We start from the raw sequence: 23,530 nt of genomic DNA, 5'->3' as shown, positions 1-23,530 counted from the left end.
TTTGACCCCTTTCCAATCCCCTTGTGCCATACTCCATTCCAAGTCCATCCTATAGCCTCCATTTTCCCCTCCAAAACGTCAATGCAATGGACCCCACAGTGACTGCCCTGGATGAGGATCTGACACCTGAAATTCTCAAAGTTGGAGACTAGGTTTGGACTGGAGCTGGAGGTTTGGACTTTCAATGTACTTTTGTTTCTTTTAATATACAGTGTCCTATTATCTCTGACTCAAGTGGACTCACTGTTCCTGCTTCCAATCTGGGAACCCCTGAGGCCTCCCAGGTGGTAATGAAGAGGAAGGTTGGGCCCAGAGTCCCCTGACTTGGCAGCTACACAGGAGGCCTTGGGGGTTCCCAGTGCGGAAGCAGGAACAGTGAGTCCACTTGAGTCAGAGATAATGGGACACTATATATTAAAAGCAACAAAAGTATATTGAAAGTAAGGGGGAGTGTGAAAATGGGGGCAGAGCTTGGGAATCAGAGTGTGGGACGTGAAGTGAAAAGGGCTAGAATGAGGAAGGATGCAAGAGATATTTCCCTGGGAAATTCCTAAAGCAGAGATTGATTCAGTTCAAGATGTTCAATTAGTTCAAGATGTTCAATCAGTTCAAGATGAAGGGATTTTTTTTCCCTTTGAGATGCAACTCCATCGATGGGCCAGACGGGACCTTGAGTCTTTCTGTTTCCCTTTCCTGACTTCCCCTAATGTCCCTGACAAACCTGGCCTATCAGAACTGCTGCTTGGAGTTCCCAACGCCTTTCTCCATTGATTTTGAGAAAATATGATCATTTTAGGGTAAAGGAGATAGACTTTTAAGCAGTACATTATTTCAACTACAGTCCCAATTTATATGGCCAGAAGAAGCATGCAACTACATACTCTGACCAATGTATTTACTCGATCAGTATAGAATGTTCAGGAGATGATTTCTGACAGACTGGGGGAACAGATCTTCCTTAGAAGCATAAAGCGAACTTTGTTATACTATGAAAAAATTATTCAGAGCACAGTAATTCAATAAAAAAAATCACTTTTTTCTACATATCACGCCCAACACAAGCAATTATCAGGGCCATAGAGATTCATAAAAACATTTCCAGTTCGTTCATTCATTCAATCGTTTTTATTGAGCACTTACTGTGTGCAGAGCACTGTACTAAGCGCTTGGGAAGTACAAGTTGGCAACATATAGAGATGGTCCCTACCCAACAGCAGGCTCACAGTCTAGAAGACTGTTAACACTATACTTACAACACTGATTTTTATTCTGAAAAAGACATTCAGGTTTGTAAAGGTGCTAATACCTTTTTGCGGTAATATTATTCACATTTTTATAACTACCATGCATTCCCGGAACACAGTTCCAGCAGTAATAAAACAGAATTAATTAAAATAGTAATTCACCAAGAAGCAGCAAACATTTAATAGAACAAATAGCAGTGTGTTGAACTTTCTGCAAATAAAATTAATATATTCCCAATCAGTTTGACTAATTAAAGATAGGCTTGCATTATTTCCTAAAATTTAGTTAATTCAATTTTCCTATTTGGGAGAGCTGGCTTATTTCTCTCTCTGGAAATGAATATTAATCAATCAATGGCATTTATTGAGTGCTTAGTATGTGCAGAGGACCGTATTACATTCTTAGGAGACTACAATAGAGTTGATAGGAGCCTGTTGTTGGGTAGGGACCGTCTCTTTATGTTGCCAACTTGTACTTCCCAAGCACTTAGTACAGTGCTCTGCACACAGTAAGTGCTCAATAAATATGATTGATTGAATGAAAGTAACTTACAATCTTGTGGGGAAAACGAACAAAATAAATTACACATAGGGAAAGCAACAGGGTGTAGAGGGGTGGGGTAGGGATGAATGTCGAATTGCATAGCGGTTACAGACAAGTGAATAGTTGCCACTGAAAGGAGGGAGAATAAGGTGGAGAAATGAAAATTGGTCATTGACTTGAATGGCAGTATTTTAGACCAATATAAAGGGGAAAGGAGTTCCAGACCAAAGGACAGACATGAGCCAGAGTTCAATAGAGAATATTGAAAGTGAAGCAGAGTAAGTCGGTTAGTGTTACGGGAGTGAAAAGGTTTGGCTGGGATGTAGTGGGAGAGGAGCAAGGATAGGCAGTGGGGAGAGAGCTTGATTGAGAGTGTGAAAACCTGATTTAATTTTCAGGATGCTGTGCTATGCAAACCCATCAGTCAAGTCTAGCCTTTATGAACTTATTCATAAGCGTGGCTCAGTGGAAAGAGCACAAGCTTGGGAGTCAGAGGTCATGGGTTCTAATTCCAGCTCCGCCACATGTCTGCTGTGTGACCTTGGGCAAGTCACTTAACTTCTCTGAGCCTCAGTTACCTCATCTGTAAAATGGGGATTAAGACTGTGAGCCCCATGTGGGACAACCTGATCACCTTGTATCTCCCCCAGCCCTTAGAAGTGCTTTGCACATAGTAAGCACTTAACAAATGCCATCTTCATTATTATACCTATCCTCAAAACTTATAGATATGTTTATTCAATTGTACATTCATTATTTACCTTGGCTACTCCTGTATTTTTATGTTTCTCTCTCCCATTAGCTTATGAGTTACTTCTGGGGAGGAGACATGTCATTCCTTCATCCTTTACTTCCTAACTACAGGTGTTTCTAGATCATAAACTCTTCACTATAGTGTAAACTTCTTGAGAACATGGATCATGTCTATCAACTATATTGTTCTCTCCCAAGTGCTTAGTACTGTGCTCTACGTACAGTAAACATTCAATAAAATGGCTTAGTACAGTGCTCTGCACAAAATAAGCGCTCAATAAATATGATTGAATGAATGAATGGAAAGAGTACAAGCTTGGAAATCAGAGGACCTGGAATCTAATCCCAGCTTCTCCACCTGGCTGCTGTGTGACCTTGGGCAACTCATTAACTTTGCTCACTTTCCTCATCTGTAAGATGATAATTCAATACCTGTTCTCCCTCCTTCTAAGACTACGAGTCCAGTGTGGGACAAAGACAATGCTCGGCTTGATTATCCGGTAACTACCATAGTGCTTATTACAGTTCTTTGCACAGAGTACATGCTAACATATGCCATTCTTTTTAACACACACCATTGATTGATTGCTCTATACCAAATGGGCACTCATAAATCTGACTCCTGCTGCGGCTGCAAAGGGGTTAAAGCATCATGCTGATGCTATGCTTTAAAGCCTAGTGGAAAGAGCATGGGATTGGGAGTCAGAAGGTCATGGGTTCTAATCCCGGCTCCGCCACTCGTCTGCTGTGTGACCTTGGTCAAGTTGCTTCACTTCTCTGTGTCTCAATTACCTTATCTGTAAAATGGGGATTAAGACTGTGAGTCCCATGTCGGGCAACCTGATCAACTTGTATCTGCACCAGTGCTTAGAACAGTGCTTGGCACATAGTATTCATTCATTCATTCATTCAATCATATTTATTGAGCACTTACTGTGTACAGAGCACTGTACTAAGCGCTTGGGAAGTAAAAGTTGGCAACATATAGAGATGGTCCCTCCCTACCCAACAGTGGGCTCACAGTCTAGAAGGGGGAGACAGAACAAAACAAAGCATATTAACAAAATAAAATAAATAGAATAAATATGTACAAATAAAATAAATAAATAGAGTAATAAATACATACAAACATATATACATATATACAGGTGCTGTGGGGAGGGGAAGGAAGTAAGGTGGGGCAGAGGGGGAGGAGGGGAAAGGCCTCCATTCATTCATTCATTCAACTGCATTTATTGAGTGCTTACTATATGCAGGGCACTATACTAAGCACTTGGAAAGTACAATCTGGCAACAAATAGAGACGATCCCTACCCAACAACCGGCTCACAGTCTAGATGCGGGGAGACAGACATTAAAACAAGTAAACAAGCATCAGTAGCTTAATCACTTAACAAATACCATAATTATTATTATTATTCCATAGACCTAAGGATAGTTGCAATATGTCCACTGCCATCTTGAGCACCATATTAGTTCATTTATAGGCTTCCTGTTGAGCCCTCATCCCCAACTCCTGCTTTATACACACCTCACAATACCAGGGAGGTGGCGGGTAAAATAACCCAATTAGGGGGACTGCCATCAATAGTCTTCTCATCCAAGAAACAACTAGTGTGTCCTGCATGGTGGACAGCCTAACCACATTACCTCTCTTCATCTTTAAATGTACTTATTCAATCACACAATAGGATGAGTTTGTGTTCACTAACCTGAAATTCATCAGGCAGCATTTGAAATAATACATAATTGCTGAAGGTCACTTAATATTTATTAGGTTGTATGGTTTCAGTCTATCTCCCTATTTCCTTTAAGGTAGTATATGTCTCACAAAGACAAGTACTCTTTTAATAGTATAATACTTACATGCTACTAAAAGCATAGCTAGGGAGGCAGTTCCTTCACATAGGACGCCGTAGTCATTTCTTGGATCATCACTAGTGAGCACAAAACTGGGTATTAGGGAGCTGAGTTCTAATCCCAAGTCCATCACTTTCTCGTTGTGTGAACTTGGACAATTTCCCCAACTTCTGTGTACTTCACTTTCCTTCTCTGAAAAATGGGGACAAAACACATGGGTTCCCTCTTTCTTAGACTGTTATCTGCATGTTGTACAGGGACTATATTTGTTCTGATTTTTATTTTCCCTAGTGTTTAGCACAGTGCTTTTCTCATAGTAAGTACTTAGTAAATACGATAGGTATTATCATTATCCTAAAACTATGCTTTTCAAAACTCCTCCATAACATTTAAATAGGTGCTGGTTTGGAAATTTTGGGAATCTAACACTGTCTTCTAAATTGCACTTTTGCTTTGACTGCTAATGGAATAACAATTGCATAAAAAGTAAACTTGGTTTTATCCTGGATAAAATAAAGCAAAAGACATGTCTAAGTGATCAAATAAGCTAACATTTGGTTATACAAAAAATCACAAAAATAAAGCAAAACAGTTTTGTCCATACTGATTTAAAACAATAATGACTTGAAAACATAGAAAGCTTGATTTCTCTTCCTCTTGAAATTTGGTTGCTCCTGGGACAGTGTAACTCTAAACAGTCTATGATTTGTCCTAACAAAAACTCAGGCTAATCTCTATTGCAATTTCAAGCTGTATTTCTATGACAAAGAGTTAAAATAGTTGTAGTGTTCATTGGTACTTCCTAAATATTAACTGTTGTTCACCCAGATTATGTAAATCTGGGTAGAGAAGCAGCGTGGCTCAGTGGAAAGCGCTCCGGGCTTTGGAGTCAGAGGTCATGGGTTCGAGTCCTGGCTCCACCACATGTCTGCTGTGTGACCTTGGGCGAGTCACTTAACTTCTCTGAGCCTCAGTTACCTCATCTGTAAAATGGAGATTGACTGTGAGCCCCACGTGGGACAACCTGATCATCTTGTATCCCCTCCAGCGCTTAGAACAGTGCTTCGCACATAGTAAGTGCTTAACAAATGCCATTATTATTATTATTATTATTATTATTATTATTATGTAAACAGGTGACTATTTCAATGCAGGCTGATTTGATGCTAATATGAGCAAATACAGGCTGCTACCACAACACAATTTCGAGTGAGGTCAAATAATGAATTTTCATTATTTCTTTGAAATCACATTACATCTCATTATTCCCGCCCATTGAAAATGAATTCCAGTGTTTTCAGGCGTGTGGGAAGAAAATTCTCATTTTAGTCCACTTAATGACCTTTTCGGAGCAGGCATACTGATGCTTTAAAATGCAGTTACTTCAAAGCGTGCAAAATGGTACAATTGCTATGTAGTTTAGGAGGGTTCTTGAGTGTTCCCTGAAACTAAATTTGGCCCTCATTTGACCTCTACTCAAGTAAACTTCAGCAAAGAGAGGAGGGCCTGATGTCAACACTGAAGATTGCCTAACTCGTCCTCCATGGTTTTCAAGTGCTGCCGGCTCTGTGAATCTCCTTATGTGGGTTCATCAGCTCAGTCAACTACGCTGATATAAACTATCAACCCCAAGGTCTGTGGAAGGTCTCTACACTGCCCCAGATACAAAGAGTATCTGATTTGAGCTATGTTGACTCTGTCTGGGGGCCCGTGGGTGTCTTTTGTCCCATTTTACCCTCCTGCGGACTCCTCAATTCATTTCTGAATGTCTCAGAAATTTCCAGAATGGGAGTGGTTGGCCCACACTGGAGTGATTTGCCAAATTAATCTCCTAGAATGACTTCAAATCGATCTCCAACTTGGGAGATGTTAAGTGATTTTGTATACAGATGTGGGTTGGTGGCACCCTGTAATCTGAGATTAGGATAGTTGGGTGATTAGCCAAGTAGAAGCTCCCAGGAAACAGATTCTTGCACATTGGATATTTAGTTGGTGGAAAAAAAAAAAACTTAGCATGGAGATGTCAGCTGTCTAAAGTTCTTTAGAGCATATGGAATCAACTACTTTCAAAAATAATTTGTTTGCAAAAGCAAACAAAATTTTTGAAATGATGCAGTACTGATTGAAAGAACTTGAGAAATATTTAATTTCATTTTTAAGGCTTAATCTAGTGTCTGAAAGTTTGATAATGGATTTGGAGTGACTGTACTTTTGTATAATCGTAGAGGAAGTGAAATGACCATAAAATTAGCATTACAATGATACAGTCCAATTCAGAAAGGAGAAAAATCAAGAGCACAAGGCAGAACTTTGTAAACCTAAATGAATAATTTTTTATTTCGATTACAATTAGATTATGAGTACCTTGCCTCGGACGTTTTTATTCTTCTCATTTTGATTCTTAAAGGCAGATTTTAAAATATTATAGAAATTAATACATTGTATAAATAGTATTTCTAGCACTAGCTCAATTATCCTGTACACTTCCCATTCTTAGATGGTGAAATCTAGATAGGACAAAAACAGTGTTTGGTCTGACTGATTATCCTATGTCTTTCTTAAGAATTAGCATATGCTCAGGACATAGGTATACTCTCAATTGGCTTCATTATTATTATTTTACAGTCTCACCTAGACAAATCAAACCTCCACAGTTAGCAAAGATATATTGATTTCTGATTGGGATAATAGATTTTAGGGACCCATGACGTGTTAAAGTTGTAACCCCAAGTGAAACTTGTCATTACAATACTTTCAAATTGTATTCCTGCAAAACTTTCATTCAACTATTCAGATACTTTTGTAGCATTTAATCAGTTATTCGATTCTTTTAATAAAATGCAGGATTAATAATGCTCAAATGGTGTCAATACCATTACACAAAATATTGATTAGCTTCAAAAGGTTGAGCTCACATTTATGAAGTGTAGTAATCTGTTTTTCGTGCTTAATGAGAGGGTAAGAGTATCAACAAAAGGCGTTTTAAACTTTGCTAAACGGTCTTCCTTCATGAAATGAAGTTAAAATTGAGCCAGTCTATGTGACTCAAACGTGTTTTTTTTTTTTAGTTTCACATTTAATGAAGCAACACAATTTAGATCGCTGAATATCTCCTTAAAAATCTTGTCTAGTCAATAAATGTTTCCCAACCCTTCTATGTAATCTCTTTATGAATGGAAAAAAGAAAAAAAAAAGCTTGAGTCAATGCATTTTTTTCTAGCACAGTTCATTTTACTCAGTGAAGAATCCCCGAATAATAGCGTGGTCTGTTACACATGCCTGCCTGCTGGCTCCATTAGTTCCATTTGCAGACTACACTGAATATCCCCAACAGAGCAACAAATGGGCAAAGCATAACATTTTAGCAGAAGAACAATCCCTACACAGATCAAGCTGAACTGTAACTGCACTTTGGACTCGAAAATGGAATGCAGAATTACTTACCTCACTTACTATTAGAAAGATGACAAGTTTTAAGGAGTCAAGATCACTTAATACTTCTGTGAGATGCTGTATGCAGCTGCTGCCTTTAGCCTGTAAATTGGACAGCACTGATATTATAATCAACTGTTACTGACACAAAGCTCGCGAGACTTGGCAACAGCAACTTGATCTGGAAGCAGTCTTTAGTGTCTGACATCTGTTCAGGGGCTAGTGGCTTGATTGCAGTCATGATTCAGTCACAGATGACTTAAAAAAAAAGCTTTGTAACCTATTTGAAAAGGGAAATGGAATCTTTTTAAACAAAGGATTGCAATTTTATAATCAACAACAGTCCATCAAGATATCAAAGCTCTTAATTTTACCTGTCGTAGAATATCAGTCCTCCCGATGCTTGTTGTCAAAGTTTAAATCTCTAAAAGGTTTCTCGAAGAAATAACGGGATTTGTCACCTCAGTGCAATCAGTGCTAGCCATCTGGTTTGCTCAAATGAGAAGGCTGAAGAATAATATCTTAGGGAGATATGAGCATGGAAAATTTTTAAAATCAATTAGGTTAACAGCATTCTCATTAGTGTCTCTTTCCTTGAAGGCATCTTTCTTTTCTATTTCCATGTCTACACCACAGTCACTTCGCTCTATTTGGCAAGTTCATGCACTTCTGACCCTCAAAACGGTTAAAACCACATATTCCTAAATTACCCGGTCGTTGCAAAAGCAAAAATTATTTTTACCAATTTAGGGGTGCCAACTCAAGGAGCTCTGCTGATATTAGATAGACTCAGATGCTCAGTAAAGTGCTTGACACGTAGACAGTTGATAACAAACACCACTATAGTATTATTATTATTATCTCCAATGGCACCATTTACTGATCTTTTGGGTTGCCCACCCCTTTCAATAAAATGGTGGGGGATCAGCCAGTAAATTAATCTGTGGCATTTACTGAGGTGCTTACTGTGAGGGGAACACTGTATTAAATGCGTGGTTGATTACAATACAGTAGAGTTGATAATCACTGATTCCTACTCACAGAGACCTTACAGTCCACAGGAGAAGGCAGACATTAAAATAAATTACAGATGGGGGAACAGTAGAGCGGAAGGATATTTATATGAGCTTTTGGGGGCTGGGTGTGTATTAAAGTGCCTAGCGAGTACACAGCCAAGTGAACAGTTGATAGTGAGGAGAAGAGCTATGATAGGAATTCCTGACACTGGCTCTCTCATCCTTTTCCATGACCCTGGCACAGAACCCACTGTCCCCAGTCTCTGCAGGGAGAGGATGTCCCAGACAGTGCCTCACGCTTGTCTCTGTGGGATATGGGTGTTTCTTGATCTGGGAGCAGGCTTTCGGGAGCCTGCCCAACACTAACTCCAAAGGGGATTTGGTAGCACCAGGTACTGCAGGGCTTCAGTCCCAGAAGGTCATCTGCTCCTAGCCAAACCCCAAACATTTTCTAGATGTTGAATAATACTAAAAATAATAAATCACATTTTCTAGATGTCTAATAAGAATAAGTAACATTTTCTAGATGCTGAATAATAATAATAATAATAATAATAAATAATATTTTTAAGTGCTTATTACGGGTCGAGTACTGTTCTAAATGCTGGGGTGCATGCAAGTTAATGAGGGCAGACACAGGCCCCATAGTAGAAGGGAGAACTGATCGCCAATTTACAGATGATGAGACGAGTCATTAAGTGACTTCTACAAAGTTAAACTTCAGACAATGGCAGAGTGAGGATTAGAACCCAGGTCCTCTGACTCCATGACACACCCGTAACTCTAGGCTGTGCTACTTCTGGTACTATGTATGCTGTGTTCCTCCTCCCCACTGTATGTCTGTGTCTGTGTCTAACTCCCAGATTCATGTGTCTATAGGTTCACCTGTAATCATTCTGTGGTATTTATTGTGCACTTACTATGAACAGAGCCCACAGTAAAACACAATACAGGTTGGTAAACAAAATCCCTCCCCTCAAGGAGGTTACAGTCTAGATCCTATTTTGTATCCCTGAACGTCCATCCACCTCCCTGGCTCCACTTGTGAAAGTGCTCATCTCCTCTGCCCAATACGAATGTGGGGCAGTTATTTCTTTTCCCTTAGTCTTGCTGCCCCTCTAGGAACCCCATTCCAAGCTGCCCTAACATACAAAATGAAAAGCTGACATCCCAGGCCGATTAATTTAACTCAACTTTTGACTAAATGTTTCTGAAGCAGCTGTGTCTGTAATTATGTTTAAAGCAGTTTCTATTTCTTTTGAGTTACTGTTCTGATCTGCTGTGTGTGTTCATTCTTATGAGAGAGCCACTCTATATGACTATTGACATAACCACATAAAATGATGTGGTAGGGGAAATTTAGAATTATAGTTAAAACTTTCATAAAAATGCATGTTTTACACAGATTCTGTATTAATTTACCTGATGTAACTTGAAAGTCAGTGGAACCACTGTACTCAAGTCCAGAAACAGCAGTGATTCTGTAACTCTCTTTTAGGCCATGGACCATCTTGCTATACTGTTGTGTCTCTTTGCAGGTGTTCATAATTTTTTGCCCAGAAAAACTGCATTACCTCAGTTATTGATAGAGTTAGGTGTATGTTTCTCCCCCTATTTGACATTAGTGGACTTCATTCAAATTACTCAATTTCTGGATCAGGTTCAGTACAAGCAACCAAGTACCTATTTTTTACGCAAGCAGGGGTTTGACTTAGACATTCAAGTCATTTATGTGGTCGTCATTTAACAGTCGATGCTAAATTGTTCTTAATCTGAATCTCTTCTTAATTACACAGGTCTTGCTCATTGCTATGGTCTTGATTTATTGTAACTTTGTGCCCTTGTATAATTTTTCCCTAGATATCCCAAGAGTCTCTTGGCAATGTAAAAACGAAAGTATTTGTTAAGCATTTCAACAGCGCTTAGGACAGTGCTTCAGTGCTTAGAATAGTGCTTTGCACATAGTAAGCGCTTAATAAATGCCATTAAAAAAATTAAAAAAATGGGCCAACCACTCTGCTAAGCGCTAGGGTAGATACAAGATGATAATCCTGTCGGGTACAGTCCCTGTCCCACATGGGGCTCACAATCTAATGTACAGTGCATACGCATAGTGGCCTTTGTCTACACAAGAAAAATCCAGCTCCAGATTGAAAGTAATGTTATGGAACCTGTCTGCAAATAGCATCAGTCTTTAATTGAGTCATTAGCCTCAGTATTCATTCATTCATTCATTCATTCATTCAATCATATTTATTGAGTGCTTACTGTGTGCAGAGCACTGTACTAAGCGCCTGGGAAATACAAGTTGGCAACATATAGAAACGGTCCCTTCCCAACAACGGGCTCACAGTCTAGAAGGGGGAGACAGACAAAAAAACAAAACATGTGGTCAGGTGTCAAGTCATCACAGTAAATAGAAGTAAAGCTAGATGCACATCATTGACAAAATAAATAGAATAGTAAATATGTACAAGTATATTCCATTGTGATTTAGCACAGATGAACTGAAGAGTGGTGATTTACCAACTCTGTTGCATTGTACTCTCCTATGCGCTTAGTAAAATGCTCAGCACACAGTGAGTGCTCAATAGATATGATTCATAAATTGAAATCAATTTTGGCATTTGATTGGTTCCTTCTTTTTTATAGTATTAAGTGCTTATTTTGTGCCAGGCACTGATCTAAGTGTTGGTGTAGCTACACGATAATCAGGTTGGACACAGTCCCTGTCCCACATGGGGCTCACGATCTTAATCCCCATTTTACAGACAAGGTAACTGAGGCTCAGAGAAGTAAAGTCACCTGCCCAAGATCACACAGCAGGGGCAGAGCCGGGATTAGAACCCAGGTCTTTCTGACCCCCAGGACCGTACTCTATCAACTAGGCAACACTGCTTTTCCTTATGATATCTGGGATTCCTGCAGATGGGACTTGAAGTAACAGACTCAAATGGTGAATAGTGCCTTTGTGAAATTCTAATAAGCCACTGATCAATCATTCAATTAATAATTTTTACTGAACCTTCATTCTGTGCACAGCACTATAATGGGAGCCTGGGAGTGTACAATTGGGTTAGTGGCATTGATACCTATGCTGTAGGAATTTACACATAAGTGAGAGAGGCAGAGACTAAAATAAATTACAGCTAGGGGAAGCAGCAGAGTTTAAGAATATGTACAAAAGTCCTACTTGGGGCTATGGGTGAGCTGAATACCTTAGTGATTAGGTGATATTTATTACTGTATTTATTTATTTTACTTGTACATATTTATTCTATTTATTTTATTTTGTTAATATGTTTTGTTTTGTTGTCTGTCTCCCCCTTCTAGACTGTGAGCCCGCTGGTGGGTAGGGACCGTCTCTATATGTTGCCTACTTGTACTTCCCAAGCATTTAGTACAGTGCTCTGCACACAGTAAGTGCTCAATAAATATGATTGAATAAATGAATGTGGGGAAATAGGGTGAGGAGAGAAGAAAATAAACAGGGAAGGCCTTCTGGAGAAGCTGTGATTTCTAAAAGATGTTGAAGATAAGGAGAGAGCAGGGGTTTTTCCTATTAACCATACTGTGTTGAACTCTCCCAAGCATTTACCATGGTAAGTTCCCGCTAGACTGTAAATTCAATATGGGCAAGGAATTGTATCTGTTATAATGTTATGTTATACTGTCCCAATCAGTACAGTGCTGTACACACAGTAAGTACTCAATAAATAAGATTTATTGATTGATTGCTGAGTACTGCAGTCTGCTAAATGTAGAGGGGGAGGGAGGGAGAAGGTGTGAATGAGAATTTGGTGGAGAAAGACACAAGAATGAGGCACATGAATAGCACTTGGGAGTCTTGTACTTCCCAAGCGCTTAGTACAGTGCTCTGCACACAGTAAGCTCTCAATAAATACGATTGAATGAATGAATGAGTCAGAGGACCTGGGTTCTAATCCAGGTTCTGCCACTTGCCTGCTGTTTGACTTTGGACAAATCACTTAACTTCTCTGTGCCTTAGTTTCCTTATCTGTAAAATGGGGATTCAGTGCTTGTTCTCCCTCTACTTAGACTGTGAGCTCCAAGTTTGACCTGATTAACTTATACTACTACCCCAGCACTTAGCATAGTGAAGAATGCATAGAACATGCTTACCAAATACCATGAACTAAAGGAGACCCTGGTGGGCCTAGACATGAAGAAGGAAGAGACCACTGTCCTGTTTTGGTCCTTATTGACCCCAGCTTTTCCCTGTCTGCAGTGAGTGGCCAGAGTGCTCAGGGATCCAGAAGCACGGCTCCAGAGGCATCAGAGATTCAAAAGGTAGGAAAGGAATGGGAGGTCTTCCAAGTTCTCACAATGGGCACATTGTCTGAGGCCAAACAAGGCTGAAAGTGCATTGAGTGTCAGGAGAGGTGATGGAGAAAGGATCCAGAGCTGGAAAATACATCAGACGGTTCCCACTGTGTGTCACTGAACTCCAAAGGGGTTTGTGATAAACCCAATCCAATAGCAGTTCAAGAGAGCATTTCTATTCTCTCTGCCTTGTAAGTAAAGGCAGACTCTCTCCCCTCCCCTCCCTTTCTATCATTGAAACAACTTGTATTTTGTGTATAGAATGATTCAGAAAACTCCCAGACCCTCTTGCAGGGCCCCAGAAAGCGAAAACTGAACTGGCCTACACCAAGTTCATCCTGGATGCCTAGTATTTGTGACAGTGTCCAAAAGATGTTTCTAATAATACAGCAGTTGATGGAACTTAAGCTCCCATGTTGAAATAAATAAACAGAAGGAGAAACAGATGTTATAAAATAGGAACTTTTTGGTGATGGCTTAAATTCACAAAACTAGTGAAAAGCATGCCTTGAGGTTTCACTAGCTTATTTGCACAGGAGGAAAATGAGGCCAGAAAGTTTCAGAACCCCATGTGTTTCTTAAGAGGCCCACTGGCATTTCACCCTTTTGCCAGGTAACATATATATATAAATATTTATTATCTATATTTATATCAAATGACATCATTGTCATTTCTGATTTATAGCAACTTTATAGACATATTTTCCCCAGAATGTCCTATCTTTGGCCATAATTCAAAACCGTGCTAACGACACTCTTGTACAGTCAGGTACTAGAAACTGTTATTACAATTCTGCAGGGCGTGTTTTCCCTTCTAGACTGTGAGCCCGTTGTTGGGTAGGGATTTTCTCTGTTGCCAAATTGTACTTTTCAAGCACTTAGTCCAGGGTCCTGCACACAGTAAGCGCTCAATAAATACCATTGAATGAATGAATGACTGCCTCATAGGATGGTGGAGAAAATGACTATTTGTCATGACATTTTCTCTTCAGGCTTACCTTCTCTTTAGACCTCAGAGAAGCAGCATGGCCTAGTGGATAGAGTATGAACCTGGGATTCAGAAGGACCTTGGTTTTAATCCCAGCTCTTTCACTCATCTGCTGTGTGACCTTGGGCAAGTCACTTCACTTCTCTGTGCCTCAGTTACCTCATCTACCAAATGGGGATTAAGACTGTGAGCCCAATGCAGGACAGGGACTGTGTCCAACTCCATTTACTTGTATCGATTCCAGGGCTTATGCCTAGCACATAGTAAGTACTTAACAAAAACCAGCGTTACAATCAGCTCTCTGATGTCCAGGAAGATGGTTATATTTTTATCATTTTATATTCAATCATTCATTCAATCATATTTACTAAGTGTTTCTGTATACAGAAAACTGTACTAAGAACTTGGGAGAGTGTAATACAAAAAACAGACACATCCCTTGCCCACAAAGGGCTTACAGTCTAGAAAGGGAGACACAGACATTTGTACAAATAAATAAAATTACAGATATATGCATAAGGGCTGTGGGGCTGGGAAGAGGGAAGAGCAAGTCAGGGTGATGCAGAAGTGAGTGGGAGAAGAGGAAATTTGGGACTTAGTCTGGGAAGACCTCTTGGAGCAAATAATAATAATGGCATTTATTAAGCGCTTACTATGTGCAAAGCACTGTTCTAAGCACTGGGGAGGTTACAAGGTGATCAGGTTGTCCCACGGGGGGGCTCACAGTCTTCATCCCCATTTTCCAGATGAAGGAACTGAGGCCCAGAGAAGTGAAGTGACTTGCTCAAAGTCACCCAGCTGACACTTGGCAGAGACAGGATGTGAACCCATGACCTCAGACTCCAAAGTCCGTGCTCTTTCCACAGAGCCACGCTGCTTCTCCAAAGCAAATGTGCTTTCAATGAGGCTTTGAAGGGGAGAGAGTAATTGTTTGTCAGATTTGAGGAGGGAGGGCATTCCAGACCAGATACAGGATGTGGGCCAGGGGTTGGTGGAGAGACAGGCAAGATCGAGGCTCAGTGAGAAGGTTAGCATTCGAGGAGCAAAGTGAGTGGGCTGCATTGTAGGAGGAGAGAAGTGAGGTGGAGGAGAATAGTGAGGTGGCAGAGGAGAGAATTGAGGTGGGAGAGGAGATAAGTGAGGTGGGATAGGAAGGGGCAGGTGGTGGGGTGCTTTAAAGCCAATGGTGAGGACTTTGGGGGGTTTTTTTGTTTGTTTTTTCTGTGGAGGCTGATTGGCAAATGCTGGAGATTTTGAAGAGCAGGGTGACATGTCCTGAATGTTTTTGTAGAAAAAATGAACCAGGCAGCAAAGTGAAGTATGGACTGGATTAGGGAGAGACAGGAGGCTGGGAGATCAGCAAGGAGGCTGATGCAGTAATCTAGATGGGATAGGTTGGGAAACTGTAATAATGTGGTAGCAGTTTAGATGGAGCGGAAAGGGAGGATTTTTGTGGTGTTGTGAAGGTGGGATGTAGATATCTCAAAAAATTCCCAAAGATTGACCAGACCAGGGGTTTTCTCCCTGCTACTTACTAGAGAAGCAGTGTGCCTAGTGGATAGGACACAGGTCTGGACATCAGAAGAACCTAGGCTCTAATCCCAGCTCTGCCACTTGTCTGCTCTGTGACCTTGGACAATACACTTAACCTCTCTGTTTTGCATTTACCATATCTGTAAAATGCGGGTTAAGACTGTGAGCTCTATATGGGACATGGACTGTGTCCAACCTGTTTTGCATCTATCATAGTGCTTAGAACTGATACATGATTGGTGCTCAGTGCCTGGTACATAATAAGCCCTTAACAAATACCATAAAAAGGCTAATAGGGAACAAAAGTAGTCTGCCAATTGCACACCACCAACTTTGCTGTTGTGGCCTTTGTTCTATTTTTGCCAAAATAAATTCTTTCTATTTGACTCAATCAGTCATTGGTATTTATTGTGGATTTACAGTGTGCAGAACACTGAGAAGCAGCATGGCTCAGTGGAAGGAGCACAGGCTTGGGAGCCAGAGGTCATGGGTTCTAATCCCGGCTCTTCCTCTTGTCAGCTGTGTGACTTTGGGCAAGTCACTTAACTTCTCTGGGCCTCAGTTACTTCACGTGTAAAATGGGGCTTAAGACTGTGAGCCCCACGTGGGACAACCTGATCACCTTGTATCCCCCCCAGCACTTAAAACAGTGCTTCACACAGAGCGAGCACTTAACAAATGCCATCATTATTATTATTACTACCACGTGCTTGGGAAAGTACAATACAGTGGAGTTAATAATGTTGGTCTTTGTTAAGCGCTTACTATGTGCCAAGCACTGTTCTAAGTGTTGGGGTAGATACAAGGTAATCACATTTCCCCAAGTAGGGCTCAATCTTCATCCCCATTTACAGATGAGGTATCTGAGGCATAGAGAAGTTAAGTGACTTACCCAAGGTTACACAGCTGACAAGTGGCAGAGCCGGGATTAGAACCCATGACCTCTGACTCCTAAGCCCGTGGTCTTTCCACTAAGCCACGCTCCTTCCCTACCCATAAGGAGCTTACAGTCTGGCATTTCTGCATCAGCTCTGGGGCAACTAGTCATCAAGCTTCTCCTACATCCAGCCAAACATGCTGTCTTTGTCCTATGGCATGAAGCTATTTGCACAATTTCTGCATTATGACCCTGTGGGTGTTGAGCTGCATTTTTATTCATTCAATCATTTTTACTAAGCACTTACTATGTGCAGAGCATTGTACTAAATGCTTGGGAAAGTAGAATACAACAATAATCAGTGGCATTCCCTGCTCATATCGAGCTCACAGTTTCAGCAGGGAGGCTGCTGCAGTAATCTAGGCGGTATAGGACGAGTGATTGTATTACTATGATAGCAGTTTGGATAGAGAAGAAAGGGTGGATTTTATTGATGTTGTGAACGTGGGACCTACACAATTTGGGGATGGATTGAATATAAAATAATGATGGCATTTATTAAGTACTTACTATGAGCAAAGCACTGTTCTAAGTGCTGGGGAGATTAAGGTGATCAGGTTGTCCCACGGGGGGCTCACAGTCTTAATCCCCATTTGACAGATGAGGTAACTGAGGCACAAAGAAGTGAAGTGACTTGCCCAAAGTCACACAGCTGACAATTGACAGAGCTGGGATATGTGGGTTGAATGAAAGAGAAGAGTCAAGGATATTGCCAAGGTTATGGGCTTGTTCAGTCATTCATTCAATACTATTTATTGAGCACTTACTGTGCGCTCAAGGATGAAAGGGATGAGTGTTTTGATATTTTTATGCAATTCTTAGAAAGAAAGAAATCAAATCAAAGCAATTTGAGAAACATGGGAAAGGTGTGATGACTATTACACGAGCTGTCATGGCACCTTGGCCTAGAGAAAACTAATTCATGAATATCATAATGAAATAGTCATATTTGCATAGAGTTTCACTGGGCAATATAAACTTTTTGCTTGCTTAAGCTCTGCATGATTTGCATTGGAGTGTTGGTAAATGGCTTTCTATGTGCCAAGCACTGTTTTGAGTACTGGGATAAATAACAATAATAATAATAGTATTTATTAAACATTTACTATGTATAAAGTACTTTATTATGAACTGAAGTAGATGCAAGACAATAAGGTCAGACACAGTTCCTGACACACACATAGCTTATTGTCTTGAGAGAAGAAGAGTCCTAATGAACTAATCATGACTAATGAGCATGAACCTGGAAGTCAGAGGATCTAGGTTCTATTCCTACCTCTGCCAATTGCTCGCTGCGTGACCTTGGAGAATTTACTTAACTTTTCTGTGCCTCATTTTCATAACATATTTAATCCCCATTTCACAGATGAGGAAACTGAGGCACAAAGGAAGTATAAGTGACTTGCCCAAGATCACACAACAGGCAAATGTCAGAACCAGAATTAGAACCTAGGCCCTCTTACTCCTCAACCTGTCCATGGTCCATTAGGCAATACTGCTTTAGGATCGATACAGTACAATTAAATTGGACACAATCTCTGTCTCACATGGGGCTACAGTCAGGGAGAACAGGTATTTTATCCCTTATTTAAAAATGAGGGAACTGAAGCAAATAGAAGTTATGTGACTTGTCCAAGATCACACAGCAGGCAAGTGGAAGAGCCGGGATTCGAATCTAGGACTCTTGACTCCAAGTCCCATCAATCAATCATATTTATCAAGCATATACTCTGTGCAAATCCCTGTACTAAGTGCTTGGGAGAATACAATGTGGCAGAGTTAGTAGAAACATTCCCTGCCCACAGTGTGCTTTCAATCCAGAAGGGGAGAAAGACATCAATGTAAAAAAAATATTAAATTATGGATAATGTATATAAATGCTACACTACCGAAGGAGGGGTAAATAAAGGGTGCAAATCCTAGTGCAAGAGTAATGCAGAAGGGAGTGGGGAAAACAAATATGAAGGCTTAGATGGGGAAGGCCTCTTGGAGGAGATGTATTTTTATAAGACTGGTGGAGAGTGAACATCTATTGGATATGAAGAGGGAGGGAATTCCGAGCCAGCAGCAGGGTGAGAGGTCAGCACTGAGGTCGAAGAGATCAAGGTACAGTGAATAGGCTTGCATCGGAGAAGTGAAATGTGTGGGCTGGTTTTTAGTAAGAGAGTAGTGAAGTAAGGGAGGAGGAGGCAAGGTGATTGAGTACTTCAAAGTCTATGGGAAGGTGTTTCTGTTTGATACACAGGTGGTTGAGCAACCAGTGGAGGTCCTTGAGAAGTGGGGAAACATGGACTGAGTGGCTCTGTAGGAAAATGTTCCCGAGCAAGAGAGTAAAGTATGGACTGAAGTGGCAGGAGGCAGGGAAGTCAACAAGGAGACTGATGCAGTAATCTAGGTTGGAAAGAATAAGTACTTGGTTTAATGTGACAGCAGTTTAGATAGAGGGGAAAGAGCAGATTTTAGCAATGTTGTGAAGGTTGAATTGACAGACTGAGCCCACTCCTTCCTCTCCCCCTCCTCCCCCCTCCATCCCCCTACCTGAACTCCTTCCCTTCCCCACAGCACCTCTATATATGTATATATGTTTGTACATATTTATTACTATATTTATTTATTTTACTTGTACATATCTATTCTATTTATTTTATTTTGTTAATATGTTTGGTTTTGTTCTCTGTCTCCCCCTTCTAGACTGTGAGCCCACTGTTGGGCAGGGACCATCTCTATATGTTGCCAACTTGTACTTCCCAAGTGCTTAGTACAGTGCTCTGCACACAGTAAGCGCTCAATAAATATGATTGATTGATTGATTGACAGGATTTGGTGACAGACTGAAGAGGAGGATTGAATGAGAGTGATGAATCGAGAAAAAGGCCAAGGTTATGTGCTTATAAAACAGGAAGGATGGTGGTGCTGTCTACAGTAATGAGAAAGTAAGGCGATAACAGTTTGAGTGGGAATACAAGGAGTTCTATTATGGGCATGTTAAATTTGAGGTGCCAATGGGATATCCAAGAAGAGATAGCAGGGCATGCTCTTTTCACTAGGCCATGTTGCTTTTCTGCACTTCCATCATCATCATCAATCGTATTTATTGAGCACTTACTATGTGCAGAGCACTGTACTAAGCGCTTGGGAAGTGCAAATCGGCAACATATAGAGACAGTCCCTACCCAACAGTGGGCTCACAGTCTAAAAGGGGGAGACAGAGAACAAAACCAAACATACTAACAAAATAAAATAAATAGAATAGATATGTACAAGTAAAATAGAGTAATAAATATGTACAAACATATATAAATATATACAGGTGCTGCGGGGAAGGGAAGGAGGTAAGAAGGGGGGATGGAGAGGGGGACGAGGGGGAGAGGAAGGAAGGGGCTCAGTCTGGGAAGGCCTCCTGGAGGAGGATTTGTTAAGCGCTTACTATGTGCAAAGCACTGTTCTAAGCTCTGGGGAGGATACAAGGTGAGCAGGTTGTTCCATGTGGGGCTCACAGTCTTAATCCCCATTTTACAGATGAGGTAATTGAGGCACAGAGAAATTAAGTGACTTGCCCAAAGTCACACAGCTAACAATTGGTGGAGCCGGGATTTGAACGCATGACCTCTGACTCCCAAGCCTGTGCTCTTTCCATTGAGCCACAATAGTAACCATGACAGCATGCCTCTCTTCTGGACTCTCCCTTAACTCTCTCTGCCAGACAACCTGGTCTCAAGGCTGTGTCAAGAAAGCCTGAAATACAATGTTGCTAGTAATCAATAATATATATTGACTGCTTATTTTATACTGAGCACTGTATTTGGGAAAGTTCAATATAACACAACTGGGAGAGTGATCTCTGACTACAAGATCTTAAAGTCTATAAGAACTTAAAGTCTAGAAGGGTAACAGTGATTACAGCAGCATTTGATAATTGCTCTCTATGTGCCAAGCACTAGGGTAGATACAAGATAATCAGATCAGATATAGTCTCTGTCTCACCTGGGTCAATCAATAATCTATTCCTGATTTTAAGGGTGGAGAGACTGAAGTCCAGCCAAGTCAAGTGATCTGTCCCAGATTAAATAACAGGCCAGAGATAGAGTCAGATTTAGAACCCAGGTTTTTTTTTTTTAATGGTGTTTTTTAAGCATTTACTATGTACCATGTACTGTTTTAAGCACTGGGGTACATTCAAAATAATCAGCTTGGATGGACAAGGGCGCTGTCCCACATAGGGCTCACAGTCTCATTACTCATTTTACAAATGAAGTAACTGAGGCACAGAAAAGTTGAGTGACTTGCCCAAGGTCACCCAACATATAAGTACCATGGCTCAGTGGAAAGAGCATGGGCTTTGGAGTCAGAGGTCATGGGTTCAAATCCCAGCTCCGCCAATTGTCAGCTGTGTGACTTTGGGCAAGTCACTTAACTTCTCTGTGTCTCAGTTCCCTCATCTGTAAAATGGGGATTAAGACTGTGAGCCCCACGTGGGACAACCTGATCACCTTGAATCCCCCCAGCACTTGGAACAGTAAGGACATAGTAGCACATAGTAAGTGCTTAACAAGTACCATCATTATTAGATAAGTGCTTAAACCCATGTTCTTATGACTCCCAAGCTCAGGCTCTATCTATTAGGCCAAGCTGTTGATTCCAGCCCTATGGTCTTTTCAGTGGGCTAAACCTCTTCCTGGAGAAAAATTTTACATGGGAAAAGTGGTATGAGGTCTAGACTATCAGCTCACCTGGCTTGTGGGTTGCCTTTGTACAGTCACTGAGCCAGGTGTGCATCAGGCTTTGGAAAGAATTAGGCTTTATGACAATTATTCAAGAAAAGTGGCTTTTACCAACTTGTACAACTCCTACTGATTCTACTTTTGTGGGGAATGAGAAGGTTTAGTTCAGGGTCATTTCCACATTCAATATGTCACCAGGTCCCATCGGTTCTACCTTTGCATCGTCACTAAAGTCCACCGCTTTCTGTCCATTTGAACTACTTCTTTGCTGATCCAAGTATTTTTCCTATCCTGCCTTGCTGACCTCCTGCCTGTTGTCTTCTCTCCACTCCATTCCATACTTCACTCTGCTGCCTGGATCATTTTTCTCAAATAACATTCAGTCCATATCTTCCCACTATTCAAGAACCCAGTGATTGTCCATCCACCTTTGTATGAAACAGATCCTCCCTCTTCAGTTTTAAAACACTCAATTTGCCCCCTCCTACTTAACTTCTCTGATCTATTACAGTCCAGCCTTGCACACTTCACTCATACAATCAATCAGTTGTATTTACTGAGCACTTATTGTGTGCAGAGCACTCTACTAGGCACTTTGGAGAGTACAACATAACAATGAGTTTACAGTACAGAGTGGGAGACAGACATTAATAACAAATGTATTGTGGATATGTGCTGTGGGACTGAGGGTCTGGGGAGAATAAAGGGAGCAAATCAGGGTCACACAGAAGAAATTGGAAAAAAAGAAATGAGGGCTTAATCAGGGAAGGCCTCTTGGAGCAGATGTGCCTTCAATAACTCTTCTGATGACAGATTCCTCACTGCCCCACCTCAGTGGCCGACTCTTTTCCCACATCCTCCCTGTGACTTGAAACTCCTTCTCCCTCCATATACACCAGATAACCACTCTCCCAACTTTCAATGTCTTACTAATGTCACATCTCCCCCGCAGAAGCTTTCCATGATTAAGCCCTCTTTTTCCCAGCTCCCTCTCCTTTCTGAGTCCTCAATTCATTTGAATCTGTGGTCTTTGGGCATTTGGTATTCATAATAATAATAATGATGACATTTATTGAGTGCTTACTATGTGCAAAGCACTGTTCTAAGCTCTGGGGAGGTTACAAGGTGATCATGTTATCCCACGGGGGCTCACAGTCTTAATCCCCATTTTATCGATGAGGAAACGGAGGCACAGAGAAGTTAAGCCCAAGTCACACAGCTGACAATTGGCAGAGCAAGGATTTGAACCCATGACCTCTGACTCCAAAGCCTGTACTATTTCCACTGAGCCAGGCTACTTCTCTTCATCCCACCCTCAACCCCAAAGCACTTATGTATTTATGTACAAACTGAAAATTATTAGTTCTTCATTTATATTAGTGTCCATCTCCCCCTGTAGATTGTAAACTCGCTGTGGGAGAGGAATGAGTCTATCAATTCTGCGGTATCGTACTCTCCCAAGCACCTAATACAGTACTCTGCACACAGTAAGCACTTGATAAATACCACTGATGGATTAATTGATCCTCAGCAGAGAGGGAGAGAGTGCTCATTCCCTGAGCACTCTCATTCCTGATCCCATAAAGGATGTCCTAACTGTTTTCAGGAGGAAGAGGGGAAGGAAAGGCTGAAGGGGCCATTCGTAATGGTGCTTAATACCTCCTTGGTCATTAGACACTCTCATGTGCTAAAGGAAAATCCTACATTCTTTGTCTTCGTGATTCTCATATACATCGGTATCCCTAATCTATCGGTAGCACTCTCAAAAAATGATGTCAAAATGATCTTAAATATCAATAGGACTCAAATACAAAAAAAAAAAGAGAGATGCCATACGAAGTTAGAATTGTGGTAAACATGCCTCTCTAAAATTTTAAAACAACAACATTTTGGGGAACCTTCTATGAAAATTTCCCTTCTGTTTAACCTGTGGTTTTATAGGACACTCGTGCTGTGTTCTGTTATCAGCTATTATCTTTCTATCCAAGCGATATAAAATGGCCACATCTCATCTGGCTCATTCTGTCCTTCTATTTATAAAACAACTTTTCCTATGTTGCTGAAGTGGCTAAAGATAACATCCTTTCTTCAAAGAGAAGAGTACAAATCATTTTCCAATGCCTATATAGAATTTTATCAAAGACAATTCAATCTAGTT

The 23,530-nt window shown here is 40.8% G+C and overlaps 1 protein-coding gene across 1 annotated transcript in view; it reads right to left on the bottom strand.

The window, feature by feature from the left end:
• The window catches only part of BCHE (butyrylcholinesterase), a 105,723-nt gene extending 97,783 nt beyond the window's left edge, over positions 1–7,940 (bottom strand). The window contains exon 1 of the mRNA XM_038749856.1: positions 7,846–7,940. The gene's annotated coding sequence lies outside the window, so the exon portion shown is untranslated. The remainder of the gene's footprint in view (positions 1–7,845) is intronic.
• Positions 7,941–23,530: the final 15,590 nt, after the last annotated feature.

Source organism: Tachyglossus aculeatus, chromosome 1, assembly GCF_015852505.1.
Source record: "Tachyglossus aculeatus isolate mTacAcu1 chromosome 1, mTacAcu1.pri, whole genome shotgun sequence".
NCBI lineage: Eukaryota > Metazoa > Chordata > Mammalia > Monotremata > Tachyglossidae > Tachyglossus > Tachyglossus aculeatus.
This window is presented reverse-complemented; position numbering and strand designations above follow the sequence as displayed.